Here is a 23,761-nt window from a genome sequence, read left to right as displayed (position 1 = left end):
CAAAGACACGCAGAGGGTTCTGGGGATTTCCTTCTCCATTTTGGTCTTCTGTGTTCAGGCATACTTCTCACCCCACCCCCTTCAGTCCTCTCAGGCCGAGGGCTGTCAAAGCAATGGCTAGACTGATTTGCTCTGCTTATGGCCAGGGACACAAGAACACTTAGACTCAGTAAAAAGTATAATGTATGTTTATTAGTCAATATAAGTGTTCTCGGGAGATGCTGGGTACTGGGTGCCCTTCGTCTTACAATCTGACCAGCATCTCCCGAGAACACTTATATTGACTAATAAACATACATTATACTTTTTACTGAGTCTAAGTGTTCTTGTGTCCCTGGCCATAAGCATAGAGGAAGTTTAACAAAAGAGGGGGGCTTTCCAGTCTTTTGCATTGAGTGTCACATGTATGATTTTTTACTTGCCGGTGAGAGATTGTATGTGTGCACTCTGTGCAAAGAGCTCCTAGCTCTCAGGGAACGAGTCCGATCTCTGGAGGCTAGAGTAGCAGACTTGGGGGGGAGAGAGAGAGAGAGCTGGGACCGTGCTGAGAGGGAGCAATCCTGGTATTTATTACCTGAAAGAACTTTTTCCTGCTTTGAAGTTTTCTGCGATGCCTCTTGCCGGTGTTCCTCTCCTGCTGTCGCGCCGCTGATGTCATCGAGGGGCGGGACTGGTAAGGACAAAACCGGCCCTCCCTGTGGCGCGCAGACGGGGAGAGAGAGAGCGAGCTGGGACCGTGCTGAGAGGGAGGAATCCTGGTCTTTATTACCTGAAAGAACTTTTTCCTGCTTTGAAGTTTTCTGTGACGCCTCTTCCCGGTGTTCCTCTCCTGCCGTCGTGCCACTGACGTCATCGAGGAGCGGGACCGGTAAGTACAAAACCGCCCCCCCCCTGCGGCACGCAGACGATGGCGGTGTGCTGCCGAAGCCGCGCGCGCGGCTTTGTATGGATTGAACTTGCTCACATTTGAAATTTCTTGGTAAAATATTACAATGAAGGAAAACGAGTAAGTAAAATTTGTTGAGCTCTCTCTCTCGACCTCATTAGTTCACTGTTGGAAATAGAAAGACTTAGAGATTGATACACAAAGTAAAGAGCTTTTTATAGAGACAATGCCATACTAAGCGTAAGGCCCATGTAAGGGAGGTTATATCATCATCTCCAATACCGAGTCTAACCCAGTCCAATATTCCTTCTTTCTTTGTGCCAACAACAACAACTAACCCGGAGGACAGGGCCGCATTAGAAACAGATTTGGAGCGAGAATCTGTTTCTTTGGCCGAAGCCATCTCTTTGAGCCCCAGTGTTCCCAATATCCTGTCACCACCAGTATTACCACAAGAATTTCCAGGAAAAAGATCTAATGAAGAGACATTGGTGATGGGTAACATTGAAGCAGGGGGTTGTGATACGGGGCAGTCTGTAGATAACATAATTGTAACCCCAATGACATCGGAAATAACAATGGATATACTCTGGACTGCAATCAAATCTCTTGAAAATGCCATATTAAAATTGACTAAGACACATGTAGATGTACAAAAGAAAGCATTAGAGGTAGAGAAAACAGTTACATCACATCAGGTTAAATTGGATACTCAAGAACAACGTTTAAGTAAAGTAGAAAATATCCAAAAGAATTTGGTTAAAAGTGAAATCTCAAATGCAAGGAAATTAGAATTCATGGAAAATAATTTTAGATATTCTAACATCAGATTGCTTAATTTTCCATACTTGAGATTGATCTCTCCTAAGGATATGCTTAAAGAATATCTTTTACATATACTAAAGGTTCCAGAACAGGCGATACCAACTTTTGCTAAAATTTATTATATTGTTAAAAAATCTTCTACAAGAGAAGATCAGCCAGAGCAATCCATTGATATTTCAGATGTCTTAGAAACTACTTTAGACACTGTTATAACTTCTAGGGAAACTTTATTTGTCTCCTTTACATTTCCACAAGAAAGAGATACAATATTACGTTTATTTTTTCGTAATAGATTATTACATTTTCATGGTCAACAGATCTGGATTTACCCAGACCTATCTAGACCAACTCAAGTAAGGAGACAAGAGTTTCTTAAATTGAAACCTGCCACCCTGGCTAAGGGTGCCAGATTTCTCTTAAGATACCCCTGTAAGTGTGAAATTTGGTATAAAGATCAAAAGTATGTTTATTTAGAAGTTCCAGCATTACAGGCATTCCTGGATTCACACCCCCAAGATGCAGAAAATGGTTGAGAGTGAATAAATTATTTAAATTGTTGTTATCTCTATTTGCCTAGTATCATGGGTAATACTATATTTACCTTTTATTTTCGCTCACTTTAATTTTCTAACAGTTTACTTTTTCTTTAAATATTAATGATATTTGATTATATGGGTAACATTGAGATTTTGTTTCTTTATGAGATGTTTATGTATATTGTATATATTTGTTGCCAGAGGATGTGGTTAGTGCAGTTAGTGTAGCTGGGTTCAAAAAAGGTTTGGATAAGTTCTTGGAGGAGAAGTCCATTAACGGCTATTAATCAAGTTGACTTAGGGAATAGCCACTTCTATTAATTGCATCAGTTGCATGGGATCTTCTTAGTGTTTGGATAATTGCCAGGTTCTTGTGGCCTGTTTTGGCCTCTGTTGGAAACAGGATGCTGCGCTTGATGGACCCTTGGTCTGACCCAGCATGGCAATTTCTTATGTTCTTATGTTGTTATTACTCTCTGCATCAATGACAGGGGATGGAAGGAAATTTGAATCAAACAGTTACCAACAAGGGCCCTGAACTTGGTGGTTGATGAAACAGATAAGTATGGGAAAATAAGTGTGGAAGTTTTCTGGGCAGACTAGATGGACCGATTGGTCTTTTTCTGCCATCATTTCTATGTTTCTATGTTCTATGTTTCTCTGTAGCAGTGCTGCTGCATGACATATATAAGGATCTGTTCATCTGGCTGTGGGAGTACCTCATTTTGGTTCCCTCAGTTAACCGAAAGACCGATGTAGTTTATTTCATAACCTAATTCATAACAATAATTGCTGGCTTTCCTCAACTTTACATTTATACACTCCCTCTCGAACCTTAAGATCCCAGAACCATATGCTACTGCAAGTACCATCTCCTAAATCCACCAGGCTAGTCATTACACATGAAAGATCCTTCTCTATTGCTAGCCCTATTATTTGGAACACTCTTCCCACATATATTCGACTTTTAACTGATACCAAGAAATTTAAAAAGGCACTAAAAACTCCCGTTTTCAAATCTACTTTCCCAGACTAATGATTCTCTTAATCTTTCCCACTTCACCTCTATAAGAACTTCCTCTTTTCTTATGTGTCATTGCTTTTTTCCCCTCTCTTTCTCCTCCTTTCATAATTCGTGCTCTTTATTTTATTTTAGCTGTTTAAATTTTAATTATTAATTTTATTTTTACATCTATTTTATATTGTATTTATTTAATTCCATTTATTATGTATGTTTCATTGTAAACCGCCCTGAACTATAGAGGGCGTGGTATGTAAGAACTTTTAAATAAATAAATCCATAAATAAAATAAAATAGATTTGATGCAACCCACCATGGGGTTCGAGTGCCTTCAACTTCCACATCAGTTGTTGGTGGTGTAATCCGCCCTAAAAATTGCAAAAAGGACACAGACCCATGCTTCCACTCCTCCAGGTCGCAATCACAGGGTCCTGGATGCTCTAGGAAGGAAAGTCTTCCAGGGGTCCCTCTGGAAACAGGTTCAAGATATGGTAGAATGCCTGCCACAACAGCTTCGGAAGATTTTCCTGAAAGTGAAGCAGCAAGGTTTGGAGTGTGACAAACATCAGGTCTAGTCCGGTTATGTTTTTGAAACGGCGATGAGGGTGGCTGCTGCAGGCATAGGAGCACTGTGCATGGCCTGGCTTTGGGCATCAGACCTCTGGCCAGAAGTGCAGGAGTGTATTGTAGACCTACCTTGCACTGGTGAAAATCTCTTCGGAGATAAAATCAAGCATGCAGTAGCACAACTGAATGATTATCACAAAACCCTCCAGTATCTATCTGCCAGCATCTAAGACTCCCAGTCCTCTGGCAAGAAATCATCAAGGTGGGGTTTGAGATGTCCCTTCTACTGCCCAAGGAAATATTATCCTCCAGTATGTATTGCGAGTTCTCAGCGTGCTGTGCCTAGGGCATGCATGCAGCAGCCTTGTGCTCCTTGACCACAGCCAGCCTCGCAGCAGAGCTCTGCCACAGGGTTTTGACTGGTTGAGAGAGAGTTTAATCCAGCCACCTGTGCCCACAATGAACGACTCCCCAGTCAGATGCCATCTGCAGTTCTTTGCAGACCATTGGCTGACTGTCACCTCGGACCAATGGGTCCTATCTGTCGTTCGTTGGAGATATAGACTGAATTTCTGAATGGTTCCCCCTTCATGCCCCCCCCCCATGGGGGTTTTTGGTGAGTCAGAAAATACTTCAAGTGGAGTGCTCTAACCTTATGACGGCTTGAGCTGTTGAACCCGTTCATCAAGTCAACGAGGCAGCGAGTTTTACTCAAGGTATTTCCTGATTCCCAAGAAAACAGGAGGCCTCCATCCTATCCTGAACCTGAGGGCTTTGAATAGGTTTCTCTTATGGAAAAAGTTCAAAATGGTTTTGCTGGGGGCCCTAATCCCTCTCCTAAGGAGGGGGGACTGGTTTTGCTGCCTCAATCTAAAGGACACCTACGCTCACATTGCAATCTCTTGCAGCCATCAGAATTACCTCTGATTTATGTTGGAGACAAGCATTTTCAGTACCACGAACTACCCATCAGCCTAGTGTCTCACCCCACAAACTGCCAGTGGTGTTGGCTGCAGGTGATCCCCTACCTGGATGATTGGCTCATCAAAAGTGGCACCGGGCCAGGGGCACTGCAGTTCCTTCAATCCTCCATCTGGGTTTGGAGGGCCTGGGTATTCTTTTCAACTACCTGAAGTCCCACCTGGTCCCATCCCTACAGCTGGACTTCATAGGGGTCAGGTTCGACACGAGTCGAGCCAGAACATTTTTGCCCCAAGAGCAGGCACTGACCCTGGTGTCCCTGGCAGGGGTGATCTCTCAGAGTCACCAGGCCTCTGCCTATGAGATGTTTCATCTGCTGGTCTACATGGCAGCGACAGTCCTTTTTTTTAGATTTATATTTATTTATTTGTTTCTTTTTCTATACCGATGTTCAATTAGACATATCACACCGGTTTACAGAGTAACAGAGGAATCTATAAACATAGACTTCTTATTTTACATTGAAACTTTGTAACATGAGTAACAATTGACTGTGGAGAGTCATTATAAAATTATAACAAATATAGTGAAGAACATTAAAACTTCGTAACATATATAACAAGAGAACTAGAGTCATTGGGGTTGACCACTTTTTTCAGTGCTTCAAAGTGGATTACATTCAGGTAGGTATTTCCCTATCCCCAGAGGGCTTACAATCTAAGTTTGTACCTGAGGCAATGGAGGTTAAAGTGACTTGGCCAAGGTCACAAGGAGCAACAGCAGGACTCAAACCCTGGTCTATAGGCCACTGCTCTAACCACTAGGCTACTCCTCCACTCACTACTCTTTGCTTGGCTACACATGCACATGGCACAGTGGACTCTGCGTACCCGTGGCATCAGATGACCCAGGACCTTTGGGCATACATCATGGTCTCCCCGCCACTTTGAGAGTCCTTATCATGGTGGGAGACCCAGTCCACCTTGGAGGTAGGGATACTCTTTCAGGTTTCTCCTCCTCAAGTTCTTGCCGAAGGTAGTAACGGAATTCCATCTCAAACAGTCTATTGTCTATCCCACCTTTTTTCCAAAGCCGCATTCACATCAGGGCGAGCAGGTTCTGCATACCCTGGATTACAAGCGGGCCATAGAAAGTCCACGCAACTCTTTGTCTCTTTTGACAAAAATAGATTGGGAATTACAGTATCTAAGCAGACCTTATCAAACTGGCTAGCAGATTGTATTTCCTTCTGCTACATGCAGGTGGGACCGCATCTTGGTGGGCATGTGAAGGCTCATTCTGTAAGAACCATGGCAGCTTCAGTAGCCCACTTGCGTGCAGTGCCAGTGGCTGAAATCTGCAGGGCTGCAACCTGGAGTTCCCCCCCACACTTTTGCTTCACGTTACTGTCTGGACAAAGATGGCTGATGTGACAACAATTTTGGCCAGTCAGTCCTCTGCAATCTTTTTCAGCTCTGAAACCCAACTCTCCCTGCCTCGGGCCCCTTGTTCGGGTTCAGGCTGTCTCCCAGTGTTATAGCAGCACAGGTTGTTGTGCACATTGGCACTTGTTAACTGCTGGCTATCTTATGTTTGGGAGCAGCCTGTAGCTACATATTCCCCCATGTGTGAGGACTACCATCCTGCTTGTCCTAGGAGAAAGCAGATTTGCTTACCTGTAACAGGTGTTCTCCTTGGGCAGCAGGATATTAGTCCTCACGAAACCCACCCGCCACCCTGTGGAGTTGGGTTTCCTATATTTGTTTTATTTTCGTGAATTTTGTATTATAAGACTGAAGGGGGACCTTCATGTGGATAGTGGCATGCTGTGCATGCTCAGTGTGCCAGCCAAAGTTTCTAGAAACTTTGCCAAAAGTTTTCCGTGCCGGGCTCCATTGATGATGTTACCCACGTGAGAGGACTAACAGCCTGCTGACCTAGGAGAACACTTGTTACAGGTAAGAAGCTCTGCTTTCTCCCATGTTAGCCCCGACCCTTAAAACCCTGCTGATGTGTTTAGTTTTTTTTCCTTTTTCGACTTACACACCATCCATAGCAGAAGTAAAGTTACGTGGCAGGGGACTCCAGCATGTGCCTGTGCGCGTATTTACGTGCAAATTTCAAGGTGAAATCCAGGCATGCCCATCCCAAGCCCTTTTTTTTTGGCAGTTTCATTTGTGCACGTAGCAGGAGATACGCGTGTATATGGGCGGCTTTTAAAATCTGCTCAGCACACGCTGGCCCAATTTGTGCATGAATCTCGCAGTTTTGGCACATGCCAGCTTTTAAAATTCACCTTTATGAGTTTCGTTACAAAATTATCAGCTGTCTATAGTTTCTTTGAAATAGTATAGGTAATTCAGTCATTCACATAGCTCTAAAAATTGAAACTCAATGCAAATCTCATAATTGGAATGTGCTGTTCACCTGCCTGTCTGCCTGACAGCACTCCATACAATCCCCTCCCCTTTTTCAATTCTAACAACAGACTCAGGTAACCCAGGAAGGATTTTATCTATTTGTCACAATAAACAGATCTTGTAAGATCTGCCTGGAATGCAGACTCACAAATTGTACATCATTCTAATAAGATGTCAGTAAAATGTCTAACTCTGTTTATTCTGGAGTGTTATCTCAGCAGTTACTGTCTTCAGGAGGAAACAGGAATCCCTGTTGCTTGCTGGTGCTAATCCTTTGAGAGTGGTTATGTTTTCTAAGTGGGAAATGGATACAGGATAAACAAACAATTAGCTGTTGGCAAAGAGCCCTCTTAACCGTGTAATAATATCCCATCATCTACTGGAAGACTTTATTTACTGTTGCTCTAAGTTGACAGGGTGTGGTGCTACAACAACTACAGAGTCATGGTATTAAATATTGTCTACAAATGATAATCTTGAATATCCATGTTTAAAAAGCTGGAAAAAATAACAAATATTGTATATTTACACAATGAACTGTAATTTGTTAGAAGCAGATGGCAATTTTCACACTTTAGACCAAAAGCAAGATACACATCTGCCGAATTTTCAGTAATCCAGCATTATTGAAGCAGACTAGGCTTATAAAATAGCTCCAGGTCATCAGGGACAGGCTGATCCAGTTTTAGTTTTGCACTATTGCATCTGTAGACTTGCAATTATAATTTCTTTAAAAAAAATAGTGACCTACAAATCCATGCAGAGCATAGGGAAGACCAGGACTGACTTAGTCTAGACTATGATGTGTAAACTTATGAAACATCTAAATAGTTCTGAAAAAAATCAAGCATAGGTACATTTAATACAAAGGATCAATGGATAGAACACTGAAGGACGTAATCTTCAAAAGTTTTATGCATATAGGTTTTATGCGTATAAATTTTATGCGTATAAGGTTTTATATGCATAAATGCACTTTTTACATGTAAATGGGCTTTTAAAAATTGCTATAAGATGTGCTACTTTTACATGCATAATTTCTAAATGTTTATGATATAATCCACAACACATGACTAACAATCCAAATGGAAATATGTATGATAGCGGTTTGGATTTCCAAGTATGAAAGAAATAGAAGGCGCATTGCTAAAAAGTAGAAAGAGAAAAGCCTCTGGACTAGTCAATTGTTATAGTTACTAGTTAGTGAAGTTTGGGTAGACCCTTGGACACTGTGGCAACTGACCACACCCATGGGGGAAAGTCCCGTGAGGGGCCACAGGTCAGGCTCAGCTCTGGGCACACAAACACAGATAGTTCTTTATTCAGACAGTTTGATAAGCCACCAGAGGTGGCAATATTGAGTAGAAGATGTAGCCCGGCTGGGCTAGTATTCCCCAGGGCGCTGGAACAGCGGTTCCTTCGGTAGCAGTTCTGGAGTGGAGAGAACTGAGAAAGTGAGTACAATAGAACATTCACAGAGTCCCAAGTATGGAGAAGCCCTAAGATAGGGAGAACTGGCCCTCGAAGAGCGAGTACCAGATCCCTGGAGGTAGAGAGACACGTTGGCTAAGTACTCACACAGCGGTTCCACGTAGGAGATGGCACTGGCGCTGGAACAGGGGCGGCCCTCGAGGAGTGAGTACCTGTTTCCAGGGAGACAGCTCTGAGGAGTGGATGGTAGTAGTACTCACTGATGGTGTCTGTAGTGAATTCTTCCAAGTAGAAGAGGAGATAGATGCAGGCAGTGGATCAGGGAACATGGGCCCTCGAGGAGCGAAAACCAGTTACCTGATAGTGACCTGAAAGAAACAAAGAGGCCTCCGAGGAGCGGGTACCCCATTAGCAGAAACAGTCCAATGGAAGTTGGAAGGCAGAGTAGCTGGGTACGGAGAGCGAATCCCATCCATAAGAACACCCTTGCCAACTCAACGGCTAGCAATAAACAGTTGGCTTAAATATCCGGGCAGCGTGAGGAACGCGCCAATGAGGAAATAAGAATGAGGGCTGTGCGGCACGCGCGCCCTAAGGTACTTGGAGAGCATGGCGGGAGGCAGTGCCCAAGCCGGTCCAGAGACGCCGGAGAGGACAGCAGATGGACGCCGCAGCACCCAGACATCCGTGAGGAGCAGGAGGAGTCACCAAAAGGTAAAGGTAGGCGGAGTGAAGCCGTTGGGCAGCGACGATCGCAACATCAATATAAATAAGGAATTTTAAATATAGGGGGAATTTACCTTAAAAGATTATTGCATTTGCTAAATCTTTGTTGAAAGCAACATAAAACAGAAGCAGAATAGAGGATGGCCAGAGTAATAATTATTGAAAAAAGAGATCAAAGTTGCTATGAAGTTAGCTCAGTGGGAGGTTAATGGATTAAATCGTGCAGTTTTTCACACAGAAGTTGTGAATTTCCGCACATACCATAATTTTTCTTCTTGGACTCATATGCAAATAAGTACAATAGAAAAGTTACATGGGTAATTTTCTTATTGGTGACTATGCCACAAAGATAACTACACCTCATTATGGTGTAATTCATTTTAGTGAAATGAAAATGTAATCCATCTCAGTCCTCAAATAATAGAAAATGTTCTTGAAAATATATTTTAGACCTTCATACTAGGTGTCATCAAGGTGATGTATTTAAACATGCACACATTTTTCTGCCTTATCGGTCTAACACAAATATCCAAGTCTATTCACTAGGTAGTGTCCCAAAAGTGATATTCTTATATCTATTTTTATTATTTTATTCATTTAAAATCATTCTTAATGTTCAAAAGGAAATAGAGCCAGCACTTATCACATACTAATCCAGTTGTATCCACGGAATTCCAACATTAAACGGTAGTCTCTCACTGAACACCCATCTCCTTCAAGCATGATACGTGTCCATGTTTTGAACCAAAGGTACTTCTTCAGGGTACAACTTCATTGAATATTTTCAATAAGGTCTAAAAATAAAATTGTACCAAACGTTATTTATAACATGAAAACAACAATCACATTGTCTTCTGCCACTGTATAATGAAATGTACATCATGGCGTCAAACCAGAAATATGATCTAATTCAGTCTCATTGTACTACCAATCAATTTAAAGCCCCGTCGCTGTCAATCAGCCACCATGCAATGACATCAGAAATATATCAGAACTTACTGTTATAATTAGTGAGGTTTCGGTGAACCCTTGGACACTGTGGCAGCTGACCACGCCCATGGGGGGCAGTCCCGTGAGGGGCCACAGGTCAGGCTCAGCTGAGGACACACAAACACAGAGATTGATCTTTATTTAAACAATGTTGTGTAGCCACCAGATGTTCAGTGATGAGTAGTTGAAGTAGCCTGGCTGGGCTAGTATCCTTCAGGCACTGGAACAGCAACTCCTCCGGTAGTAGTGCTGTAGTGGAAAGAACTGAGAATAATGAGTACAGTGGAATATGAACAAGCCCCAGTATGGAGAATCTCAGGATAGGAAGAGCAGGCCCTCGAGGAGCGAGTACCTGATCCCTGAGAGCTGAGAGGCTTGAAGGAGATGTACTCACACAGCGGTTCCACGTAGGAGATGACACCAGGGCTAGAACGGAGGCAAGCCCTCGAGGAGCGAGTACTTGGTTCCAGGGAAAGCTCTGAGGTGGAGATGGTAGTACTCACTGGAGTGAAGATAGCGAATCCTTCCAGGCAGAAGAGAAGGTAGGAGCAGGCAGCGAGTCAGGGAACATGAGCCCTCGAGGAGCGAGTACCGGTTTCCTGATAGCGACCTGAAAAGCAAGTGAGGCCCCCGAGGAGCGGGTACCCCATTAGCGTTAAGAGTCCAATGAAGATTGGAGGCAGAGTAGCTGGATACGGAGAGCGAATCCCATCCGTAAGATTCCCCCCCTTGCTAACTCAAAGGCTAGCAAACAGTGTAGGCTTTAAATATCTGGGCAACGTGACGTCATCACAGGGGGACGCCCCTGAGGTTCGCACCTAGTAGGAAATAAGAGCGAGGGCCGTGCGGCGCGCGCGCCCTAAGGTACAGATGGAGCATGGCGGGAGGCAGTGCCAAAGCCGGTCCGGGGACGCCGGAGAGGACGGCAGACAGATGCCGCGTCAGCCAGGCATCCATTAACAGCTAGAGGAGGAGCAAAAGGAGAGAGGTAGGAGGAGTGCTGCCATCGGGAAGGGATGGTTGCAACACTTACAACAGCAAATACCAGTTAATCTGTTCCTTGAGGCCATTAGGATATAGAGAATGAAGATGAAATATCCAGTATTGTTTCCTATAATTGAGCTAAAAAGCAAGATCATCTCCTCATATAGTACTGACCACTCAATTAAACGCCACTTTAAGTCAGAAAACTGATGGAAACATTCCACACAATGTTGTACCATAGGTGCTTGTAGCTTTTGAGTGGTGATATAGCTTCGATGTTCAATCATGCATTTGCAGACGGGACATGAAGGCCTACCTACATACTTTTTCCCACAGGGACAAATGATTAGGTAGATGACATTAGATGACATACAATTAGAATAATATTGTGCATTACAGTTTTCTCCTGTGGAGGCATCTAACCATGTCAGGCCCATGATAGATTGTCTACACATGGAACAATTGCCACAGGGCCAATGTCACTTAGGTTTTGAATTTCTATTTGCATTCAATGTATCCACATCCGAAAACCAAGAACAAGTTACGTGGTTGCGTATATTTCTGCTACGTTTATAGGCTATGAGAGGCTTATCAGCAAAATTAGGGTGAAGCTGTAAAAGAGACCAGTATTTGTGGATCACTGAAGCTATTAGAGGAGCCATGGATGTATATTTTAATACACATACCAGGTTTTTATCTCGACTCTCATCGGCATGAAACGCTCTTTTAAAAGCCTGTTTTTTAATCTTGTATGGGTATCCTCATTGTAAAAGTCATCTGGACAGGGAATCAGAATGATGTAGAAATTCATGTAGGGATGAACAATTTTTTATTTTATTTAGCTTTTTTATATACCGGCATTCATGAACAAGTCACATCATGCCGGTTCACATAGAACAAGGGGTGCAATGAACAGTATAACTAAACTTGTGCAAGGGGGGAAGCAGTTACAAAAAACAGGGGTAAATAACATGGAATGAGCAGAAAGGGGGAGAGTGGGGTGTAACAGGAACTGTAAGGGGAATATAAATAAATTTAATAATTATTTACAGTACTATCTAGAGACATTGTTATATGAACTGGAGGGGGTTATGAGCTGTCCGGGAAGGCTTGTTTAAAAAGCCAAGTCTTTAGTCTCTTGCGAAAGGTTGGAAGGCAAGGTTCTAGGCGGAGATTAGTAGGAATTGAGTTCCAAAGTGCGGGTCCAGCTGTCGAGAGTGCCCGGTCTCTTGCCGTTGTGTGACGGGTTGATTTTGTGTTCGGAACCTGGAGGGATCCTCGGTGTGCTTCTCTGATTGGTCTTTGAGAGGTATGAAGGCTGAGTGGGTATTGAAGGTCCAGGGATGAAAGGTGGTGGATTGACTTGTATATGATTGTAATAGATTTGTAGAGGATTCTGGCCTGGATGGGGAGCCAATGAAGATTTTTTAAGATGGGTGAGATATGGTCTCTTCTTTTGGAGTTTGTGAGGATTCTAGCCGCTGTGTTCTGAACCATCTGTAGCGGTTTGGTGTATGAAGATGGAAGGCCCAGAAGTATGGCGTTGCAATAGTCTAATTTAGCAAAGATTATTGCTTGAAGTATGGTTCTGAAATCTTGGAAGTGGAAGAGATGTTTAATTCTTTTTAATACTTGTAGTTTATAGAAGCAGTCCTTGGTGGTCCGGTTTATATAAGCTTTTAGGTTCAAATTGTTGTCAATAATGGCTCCTAGGTCCCTGACTTGAGAAGATAGGGGGATGTTTGGTGTGAAGGTATGTTGATTGTTGTTTTCAGGAGTAATGAGAATAAGTTCTGTTTTGGAGGTGTTTAGTATGAGGTTCAGGCTGGAGAGAAGATCATTGATTTTTGATTGGCACGTATTCCAGTATTCCAGTGTTTTGACTAGTGATTCTTTAATGGGAATTACTATCTGCACATCGTCTGCATAGATAAGGTGTTTGAGATTTAGATCCGTTAGAAGTAGGCACAGTGGGCGTAAGTAAATATTGAATAAGGTAGGTGATAAAGAGGATCCCTGTGGTACTCCTATGGGGGCATGAAAACGGGTGGATTCCTTATTGTGTATTTTCACTTTGTAACCTCTGTTGTTAAGGAAACTTTTGAACCAGGCTAGGGCGGACCCTGAGATTCCAATGGCTGATAGTTGTTTTATGAGGCTGGTGTGGTTGACCGTGTCGAATGCAGCTGAAAGGTCCAACAGGATCAGAAGGAATGAATGACCTTTGTCAATTGAACTTATTCCTTAAGAATTGACCCACTGGGATATGGATGAAAACTAGAAAATTGCAATAAAGTATTCCTGTTGCTAGCTTTTCGAAAAATGGTAGTGCTAAGCGAAGATCCACTCTTAAAAATAGTAACATCCAAATAATTAATTGACTGGAAACGATACGTTAAGGAAAACTCCAAATTGGTATCAAGAGAGTTTATCCAAGATAAAAAAGATAGTAACTGAACAACATTGATGTCCAAAGAAATGTCGTCAATGTAACAAATCCAGAGAGCCACGTTAACAAATTGAGGAGAGTCAACCAGAGAGCCACGTTAACAAATTGAAGAGTCATACAAATAACAATTTTCAAACTTGGCCATATACAAATTGGCCAAGCTCAGGGCCATAGTGGTTCCCATTATGTGACAATTCTTTATGCTGATTTACGCACTGTAGAATATACACCCGCTCCTACATATGAGTTCTCAGTTATTAATCTAAGTGGTACTCCATATATGGTAATGGGCATGAAACAAACAATGATAATTTGTAATAATACTTTTGAACACACAATAATAAAGGCCACTGTAATGTAACATGCAAATCCTATGAGGAAATAGATCAGTACTTTCATTCCTCATCATATAATCTGTTCCCATAAAGATGAAAAAAAACTTTTGCCACTCTGGTGCAACTAACTAGTCAGGAGGCAGATTATATTTGTCTTTAAATGCTTGATTATATTAAGAATTATAGGGATAAGATCAGTAATTTCTACACAACACTAATGACCATAGGTGGTTTGGAGAGTATGACATAGGCCTTCTTGTGTCATTAACAGTAAATCTAGGGCCAATCCGTGATCCTGTAAAGTAGCTGTCATTTCTCTTAGTCAAATGGTAGTATGTTTCTCAGTAATTTAAGCATAAAACTATATGATAACTGTATGATGGTATTTCTCTCATATAAGGGACTAAATTACACAATGCATGATCCAAATCAAATGAAAACCTAAGAACTTAATCCTAAAAATGTCTTAACAGTAAACCACTCTTCCCACAAATGGAAACACGAGGCATTATTATGGGATGTAGTTTAGTATGATTCACTGATACTGAAGTTACTTCAGTGACTACATGGTACCGCTGGAATTTCTCGTTATGATATTACATGGCACTAGCAAAAATATTAGCAGTTGCAGCTTATAGGTCCAGTTTGTGGGTGCAGAGCAAAGAATCTAGGATTAGTATTACTATGTGTTATTTTCTCTTTCGGATAATACAAGCACTAGGGAGTATTCCTTGAAGTTAGCAAGTAGCACATATAAAAACAATTAGAGAAAATTCTTTTTCAGTCAACATAAAATCAAGCTCTGGATTTCATTGCCAGAGAATGTGGTTAAGGCAACTAATGTAGCTGAGTTTAAAAAAGGTTTGGATAAGTTCCTGGAGGAGAAATCCATAAACTGCTATTACTCAATAGGGAATAGCCACTGCTTGTTGCCGGCTTTAGTAATTTGGGATCTATTTAATGTTTGGGTACTTACCAGGTACTTATGACTTGGACTGGCCATTGTTGGAGACACAGGATACTGGACTTTGAAGGACACTTAGTCTGACCCAGTTTGACATCTTATGTTTTTATGTGTATAGTTAGCCATTATGGCTAATGGTATAGGTGCTTTCTATGATATACCGAATATGAAGCAATGTAACTAGAAATATTAAGAAAGGCCAGTAATATCATAAGGGATAAATTCTGAGGGATTTCTATTTCACACTTACTACATATATGTGTGGTACCATAATTATCATCACATGTGATATTTGTGAATGATTCTAATACTAAGCATGAAAAATGCAATATCAAAAAAAGTTAAAGCAAACAAACCAGTCTTTTGTATAGAATGCAACCATAATTATAGTCCCAAGAAAGTAGAGATAAACACAAAAGGGTAAATTTTCAAAGACGCATGTGTTGTGCATCCCGGCCACGCTAGTGCCACGGCCGGCCCCGCTCACCTCAGGCTTTCCTCCGCAGGGCTTGGCCCATCCTCCCTTGCAGCCGCCGCCAGTTCACGGTATCTGTGGCATCCCACAGCCTCTCGCGGGCCTTCTAGGCCCTCGACCTCACACGCCTCCTCACTCCAGGGCTCGGTGTTTTCGCTGGCGTCGGGTCTGCCCCTAAACGCGCGTGCACGGAATTCCCGGCCATTTAAAGGGCCAAGCACGGGAAGCTCCTCTGCAGCGCACGGCAATGACATCACCTGAGCCCTGTATAAAAGGCAGGGCTCAGGCTCCAGTTCTTTGCCTTGGCAAACAAGTCGTCTCATCTTTGAGAAGCTAGTTGCCGTCCTGTGTTCCTGCATTCCTTGTTCCTTGCCTGTTCCAGTATTCCTACGTTCCCATTCCAATACTTGTTCCTGTGTTCCTGCGTTCCTGTGTTCCTGTGTCTTCCAGTGCTCCTGCGTTCCTGTGTTCCCGTGGTCCTTCTGTGCACCAGCATCCATTCCTGTTCCTGTTCTGCTTCCCAGGTAGTACCCTTCGGACTGATACTCGGTACTGACCTCGGCTTGCCTCTGACTATGCTTGGACTGACTCATGATCTCTGCCTGCTCTGACCACGTTTGGACCACTGCCTGGAACTGACCTCTGCCTGCCTCTGACCACGCTTGGATCGCTGCCTGGAACTGACATCTGCCTGCCTCTGACCACATTTGGACTGCTGCCTGGAACCAACCTCTGCTTGCTACTGACCACGCTCGGTCTGATACCTGGACTGACCTTTGCTTTGGCCGACCACTCTTGGACGGATACCCTGGCTTTGACCCTTGTGCTCCACACAGATACTCTCTTTGCTACTCCCGTGGCCACCAGGCCTGCCTGCTCTGACGTCACTTGCGGCCTTCTATCAGCTAGACCACTAGGCCCTGCCTATCCTCACCAGAGGACCTTCAGTTCCTGCTCCGTTCCAGTGGTCTCCGGTAACCTCTGTTCCGGTCTAGCTCAACTGTTCTCCAGTAGCTGCGCACCCTTGCTCTTGGTGGGCACACCTCTCTGCTACTTCTCTGGGAGATCCTCCGAGGCCCACCTAAGCCCAGGCGGTCCGGGCACCCAAAGGCTCAACCCGCAGAAACCCTAGACTGTTATTGGTGAAGCTCTAGCTAGCCTCTATTTCCTCGTGTGCTCCGCCTCCTGGCGGCAGGCACCCTCTGGGAACCCTCAGGGGGCCGTACCAATCCTGCACCAGGCCAAGGGTCCACCTCCAGCGCAACAGCACGTGCATCCATATGTGCATGGTTCCCAGTGGGCTGTGTGCATGTTATAAAATATGATTCCCCCACGCACATGTGCATCCGATTTTTATATCGCCATGCGTCTGTGTGGGTGGATGGTATCTCACGTGTGCAAGGGGGGATTAAAAAAAAAGAACATGCCAACATGATCCAACCATTCCCATTTCCTTCCCAGTCCGCTCCAATTAAGGAGCGGACTGGGTGGGAACTTCCTTATCCCCCTAACTAACCTTCCTACCTTTTCCCCTCTCCTCTCCTCTCCTCCTCGACCCCTAAACCCACCCTATCTAATCAAATTTTTTTTGTTTTTATACTTTTGCTCAGCAGCTGAAGTAAATTGTGTACTCTGGCTCGCTGCCGGTGCACGCTTTCCTGGGACAGCACAAAATGGCGCTGTCCCTATCCTTCCCCCAGCCTACCCCTTTTGAAGAACTCTGCACTTCTGCACGTACCAGGAGATACAAGCGTGGCTGAGCTGTTTTTAAAATGCACTCGGCCCGGCCACACACATTTCTCCCAATTTTTGTGCATATAGGGTTTTTAAAATTTACTTGAAAATGTACAGCTTAGATGGTCTCTTGTGTGTGTGTGTGCTTTTTTCAGGGCTTGTGGATAAACAGATTCATTCTGATGACAAACAGACAGGGAAACCCACACAATATCCCAATGTCTTTCAGCAGTGACTCCTGCTTAGTGTAATGAGGGAGAAAAGGCAGGGTAAGAAATCCAAACTTTAACACTGTTTCTTTGTACACAGTACTGTCCCATATCTATTCAATATTCTAAACACATGTTCTAAACCTTTTCTCAACATAACTATTATCAGACTAATTATTCCTCCACCTCCCATCCAAATAGCTAAGGCAACTTAAACTTACAAAGGCTCTCTCTCCATCACTTTCTTAGGAAAACTTTCAGCTACAAAACTCTCTTTACATAAGCATTTTCACATTTTGCATCTTTCTATAATGTTCAAGTTCCTTCACTAAATAAAACAGTATCTATAATATTATATTGCATATAAACCGGGATAAAAATAAAAAGAAACTTATGAACATAATTAGTGATGTGTGACAGATGTTCCAGTTTGATGGGAGAAGTCACTGTAATTGATCGGGCCCAGCACTTTCAATCTTGTCTTCCATTTCTTGTAGCAGGATCTCAGTGATAGATTCATTTCTTTACCAGACATACAGACTAATAGGCACATTTGCAAGATTCAGAAATGGAAAAAGAGAGGGTAAACAAAACATACATTATATTCAGGAAAAAATGGACAAGACTATCTGTTCTCTTTCTCTATTTCCTGATCAGGACATTAACAATCCTTGGGGCAGTTCTGATCCGGCTTACATCCAAGTAGTTACCCAGCATTTAAAGAAACCAAACATTATTTCTATAGGGCAGTAGTCAGTAAGTTTCTGCATGAATTCAATGATAGCCATTAGTGGGGCATATATCCTCTCTGTCACTTTGACAAGTTGCAGATCTCACTTTGGTCGAGATGGAGCTAAAAGTACATAGGAAATTTACTAAATCCCATTCATTTACTGTAAAAATCAACTAACTTCTCCACATTCTTAATTCTCTGACAGTCTGTTTATAACTTTTAAACAGAAAAAAACTATTCTTTTAAATGAGTTTTCTCCTCCATTTGTTTGTATTTATGTATGGGAGACATTTTCAGTTTTCTCCATGCACTAATCACCCCCCTTTCTCTCTCCTTCTGCCTTCTCCATAAACTCTGTTAACCCTCAACTCCCTGTGTCCTTTCAGGTTCTAAAGCTTCAAAACTGGTAATTGCCTCTGCAGCAACTGAATTATTAATATCCTTATTAGAGGAATTTTCTTGTCCCTTTGTGACCAGATTCTGAATTTCTGTATGACTATGGGTCTTGACTGTGAATGCAGATGGACTCTGAGCTTTGATTATGGAATCTGGAGCTGATTCCTGCTCTGGGATTTGGGCACACACCAATTCCTCAATTTGATGTGGCAAATCAGTTATATCCTTCTGAAGTGTATACCGATAATCAAAATGCTGATGGCAGACAGATAAAAACATAAGACATGTCTGCAAACAGTTTCTGACATTTCCCAATCTTTGCTGTAAGAGGCAGGTAACTATTTCAGTGCTCAGGTTGGAGCCCTGTCCCAGCATTATAATTTCTTCCAGATCAGCTGTTTCTATTTGGCTCAGTAATTCTGCTAGAGCATTACATTTTTCATGACTGATCTAGCCAGACACACTATCAGAAACCTGGTCAGTAGGAGCATTGCTAGATTTACACATGATATCAGTGTTAATAGCAAAAAGGATACGTATTCTTTTTGTAACTTTCTGGCACTTACTCACTATATGGCAAGATATCTAACAAACTAGAAGACAAACAACCACCAATCCCATTCTCAATAAACACACAATGGGCCTCATTTTCCACGCCGCTCGCACGCGATAAGGGACCTTTTGTATGTGAAAAGTCCCTTATCACTTGTGATACCAGGATGGGGGTGGAGTCGGGGCGGAGTCGGCCCCGGAAGAAGAGGAGCCGGGGCATCACTGGGGCTGACTCTGTGCCAACGCTGCGGACAGCGAAAAGGTAAGTGCCTTTTCGCGGCAGCTTTCGCTCCCAATAGCTACATCTCCTATGGTGGCGCTCTTGGGTGCGAAACCAGCAGCGATCGCACTGCGACGCTGCTATCGCTGCCGGCTAGCGCAGGCCCTCCCCCCATTTCGGCCCCTCATCTTCTAAAGTATCGCAGGCTTGCGATACTTTAGAAAATGAGGCCCAATGTCTTCCCTGAGTGCCCCTTTTTACCCCTTGATCACCCAGTGCTCCTACACCCTCCCAGGCTTCTTGCTTTGAATATACTTAAAAACATTTTATTTTGAGTTTTTGCAACCTTATTTTCAAATTCTCTTTTGGCCTGCCTTACTAATATTTTACATCGAAGTTGCCAGATCTTATACTCTTTTCTACATTATTTTCATTTGGATCCACATTCCAGTTTTTGAAAAATGTCCTTTTGGCTTTAATAGCATCTTTTACCTCATTTAATCATACTGATAGTCATTTTATCTTCATTCTACCTTTCTTAATGCATGGAATACATCTAGTCTGGGCTTCTAAGATAATGTTTTTAAACAGCATCCGTGCTCCATGCCAATTATCCTTTGTAACTGCATCTTTATGTTTTTTCTGATTTCCTCATTTTATCATTGTCTCCCTTTTTAAAGTTAAATGTTACTGTAATAATTTTCATTAATGATCTCCCTGCAATATTATGGTTAAATTTGATTATGTTATGATTACTATTGCCAAGTGGCAGTAGTTTGCTTAGGATCTCCTCTTGATATCCTATGCAGAAGTGTCCCTTAGGAATCTTAATTAAAGATAATTTCAGTTAAAATGTGTTTTATGTATTTAATTTATATTCCACTTTATCAGGTACTTAAAGTGGATTAGATTCAGGTACTGTAGGCATATGCCTATCCCCAAAGGGCTTACAATCTTACAGGTACATTTACTAAGCCGTGTTATTTATAAAATGTAATAAACAAATTTAATGCATGTTAAATCCCGTTTATTGCACTATATTGCCATAGTACGTAATATCATCAAAGATGTTTGTTTATTATATTTATATTTATTATTTCTTGATGAATCAAGAAATAATAAATATAAATTTATTATTTATATTTATTTCTGTTATTTCTGTTATTGTTTAATTCTGTCCTATCTTCCGACATCCATGTTATTACTCTCCCTGTTTTAATGTAACTTCTCATTTCTACTTATACGTTAATTGGTTTCCCCATGTTTTAATGTAAACCGGTACGATAAGACCTGGTCTTGAGTGTCGGTATAGTAAAAGAAGTTAAATAAATAAAATAAATAAATCACATCTTGTTACATTTGTAAAACAGCATGATGTACAAATCAAAATGTAGAATATAGCTAACAAAGTAAAACTAGTTAAAACTAATATCAATATCATATAAGACAGCAGGTAAAATAATATAAATATATTGAAATGACCTGCTTTGCATGCATTTGCAGGCATAAACTTTCCTAATGCATGCAAAGCAGCTCATCCATAATCAATGCCATGCAAATAAAATAACCCGGCTGACAGAAAAAATTCAGCCACATTATTTCATCACATTTCAGAGAGATGTAGTTATTTGTTCTTGTGGACATTGGGATACTACCATGTATCACAATTTCCCTGGAAGGCCTGTTAAGGAGACAGACCTCCAAAAAACTTTACTCCCCTCAAACTGCATGAATAACCCCGGGGGTCTGGGTAGACCTCCTCACACACCCTGCAACTGCCTGCTGAGGTGGCGCCAAAATAAAAAATAAAATATTAAAAAGCTTTGAAACAGCTTGGTGACACCCCGCTACCCTTCCCAAACCCTAACCCCTTGCCCCAAGGTAAACCCTAACCTTCCAATTCTTTCTGCCAGCAGCCTCTACCCCATCCCACCTCCTCCCTAATCTCGTTCCCCTGGTCAAAATAAGACAAAATCCCTGGGATCTAGTGATTTCCCCAAGCTCCTCTCCAACCAAAAACAAAATGACCCTGGGATCTAGAGGGGCACTCCGCCCCACCGCCTTCTCTACCTCTCCAAAGGCTCATTGGTGTATAGTGGGGGTCTAGTGCTCCCCCAAGCTCTGGGCCTTTTTCTTTTTTGGGGCTTGCTACCATCTCGAAAGGCAGTGGAGAGGGGGGGGGGGGGGAGGGCCAGGGTCTTAGAAGAACCCTGGTGGAAGGGAATTTGTAATATTCTGGAGTGGGGTGATTTTAGGTTCCCGGGTTCTTTAACACGATGGCGACTCTGGCCAAGTTGGGCCACCATTGTACAAGTATACCCTGCTTTGCTGCACAAGTTTTTGTCGTGCATTTATCTCACAATAAAAAACTGTATGGCCCAACCGCCAGGATATTGTGTCAAGGGGGGCAAAATATTGCAGGGATGTGCCTTGCGATATTTTGCAACTTGCACGATATATCACAGCTTCATAAATGATCCTGTAAATTATTTTTTTTTATTTATAATTTATTGAATTTTAAACATTTATTACAAGAAATAAAACAATGTGATTATGCACAGTCAGAAAGCAAAATACAATTAAACAAGATAACAATTTTCCATAAAAGAAAAATGTCTTCCATCTGGGCATTTCTACATTGAACTTCAATATAGGAAATTGTGGGAGACCAAGAGGAAAACAGAGCAGATACTTAAAAAGAAATCCAGATAATCACAAACCATGCCGAAAACTGTAAGGTTTCATCTGACTATTACATATTACCAACCAACCTTATGGATTAACTTAGGAACGTGAATCAGCATCTAAGTAGGCACGAAGTTGATCAGGATCATTAAACACATATTTGGTATCTCCAAAAAGTAATATGCACCTACATGGAAATCATAATATAAATTTAACTCCTCTATCTATTGCTTCTCCCCTCATTGCAATGAATTTCTTTCTTTTTAATTGCGTTGTTCTTGCAATGTCCGGGAAAATTTGAATCAACTGTCCATAGAATTTTACTTTCTGGAATCTGAAATAGTGTCTCAAAACATTATCGCTTTCAACTATGAATGAAAACTGTACCAACAGGGTAGATCTTGAAGTTATATCCAGTTCAAAAGATTTCTCTAGAAAATCAGTTACATTTAAATTTGCATTTGCATCTTCTTGTTTCTCCTGTTGCATATTACTTTCACCCGTAGACAATCGCTGAGGCAAATAATATAACCTTGATATCGCAGGAATTGCCTCTGCCGAATATTTCAAAACATTTAAAAGGTAACTTTTGAATAAATCTATTGGCGACAGCAATTTGGTCTTAGGGAAATTAAAAATTCTTAGATTTGCTCTCTTCGTTTGATTCTCCAGAATCTCCATTTTATTTTCAAACATTTTTTCGGATTTTATCAGATTTATTTGAATTTCCTCAAATTCTTTTACTTTCCCTTCCATTGTAATCATCTGCTTTTCCATATTTGCCAGTTTCTCATCTGCAAGCTGTGTCTTAGTAATTGCTTCTTGAACCTTAACAGTCAACGTATTTATAGACTTCTGCATAGAAATCAATATAATTCTTATCTCTTCTAAAGACGGGACAAGAGCGGGGGTGGAGCAGACTAAGGATATGTCATTATTCACTGTTCCTACCTCCATGAGGCCTTCTCCTCTCCTTCCACGCTGTTCCAGTCGATGTTGAACCTTATCCTCCTGGTTCCTGGAACCAGGTTCCCCCGGGTTCTCCGAAGAATCAGAGATTTCCTCCTCTCTTCTCTGGACTCCAGAAGTTACTGGGGAAGAACCTGTACAAAGTTTTTCAAAAGAAATTATATTCCCAGACCATCCCAGAAATGATCCTGTAAATTTGAACTTGAGACAATGGCGGGTAGAGTGACTTGCCCAAGGTCACAAACAGCAGCAGTGGGATTTGAACCCTGACTTCTGCTCTAATCGCTTTTTATTTATTTTCTATTTATATTCCACTAGGCTGCTCGTCCACTTGCTTTATATTTTTCTCTTGGGCATAAACATGTGCATAACAGTAATCTGTGTTCAGCCTCTGCATGTTTAAAAGTCTTTGTGCTGTGACACAGCGCATACACTTCTACTTGCTGCAAAAACATTGTGGGTATTTAATCTGCATCCTGCATTCATAGTGGCTGGGGAGGCATGTGCACATGCCTTTTTTGTCTGTCATTTTTCTTGGGTCCTTCCCCTAGTAAGGAAAACCAATGCCTCATTTCTTTAACAGGGAACAAGTTAGATCCCATTACAAGATACATTGAAATATGTAATGTATGTGATAGTGTTTATGCAGCACCTATAGTGAATTGTTTTGATTGTAAAGTCAGTAAATCGTTTGTAGTATAATTAACTTTTGTTTTGTTAATCATTGATCATA

At 42.0% G+C, this 23,761-nt stretch overlaps 1 protein-coding gene across 3 annotated transcripts in view; it reads left to right on the top strand.

Annotated features, from left to right (window-relative positions):
• MSRA (methionine sulfoxide reductase A) overlaps positions 1-23,761 on the top strand; it is a 1,098,176-nt gene that overhangs the window by 625,375 nt on the left and 449,040 nt on the right. The window lies entirely within an intron of this gene.

The sequence above is a fragment of the Rhinatrema bivittatum genome, chromosome 3 (assembly GCF_901001135.1).
Source record: "Rhinatrema bivittatum chromosome 3, aRhiBiv1.1, whole genome shotgun sequence".
Classification (NCBI taxonomy): Eukaryota; Metazoa; Chordata; class Amphibia; order Gymnophiona; family Rhinatrematidae; genus Rhinatrema; species Rhinatrema bivittatum.
This window is presented reverse-complemented; position numbering and strand designations above follow the sequence as displayed.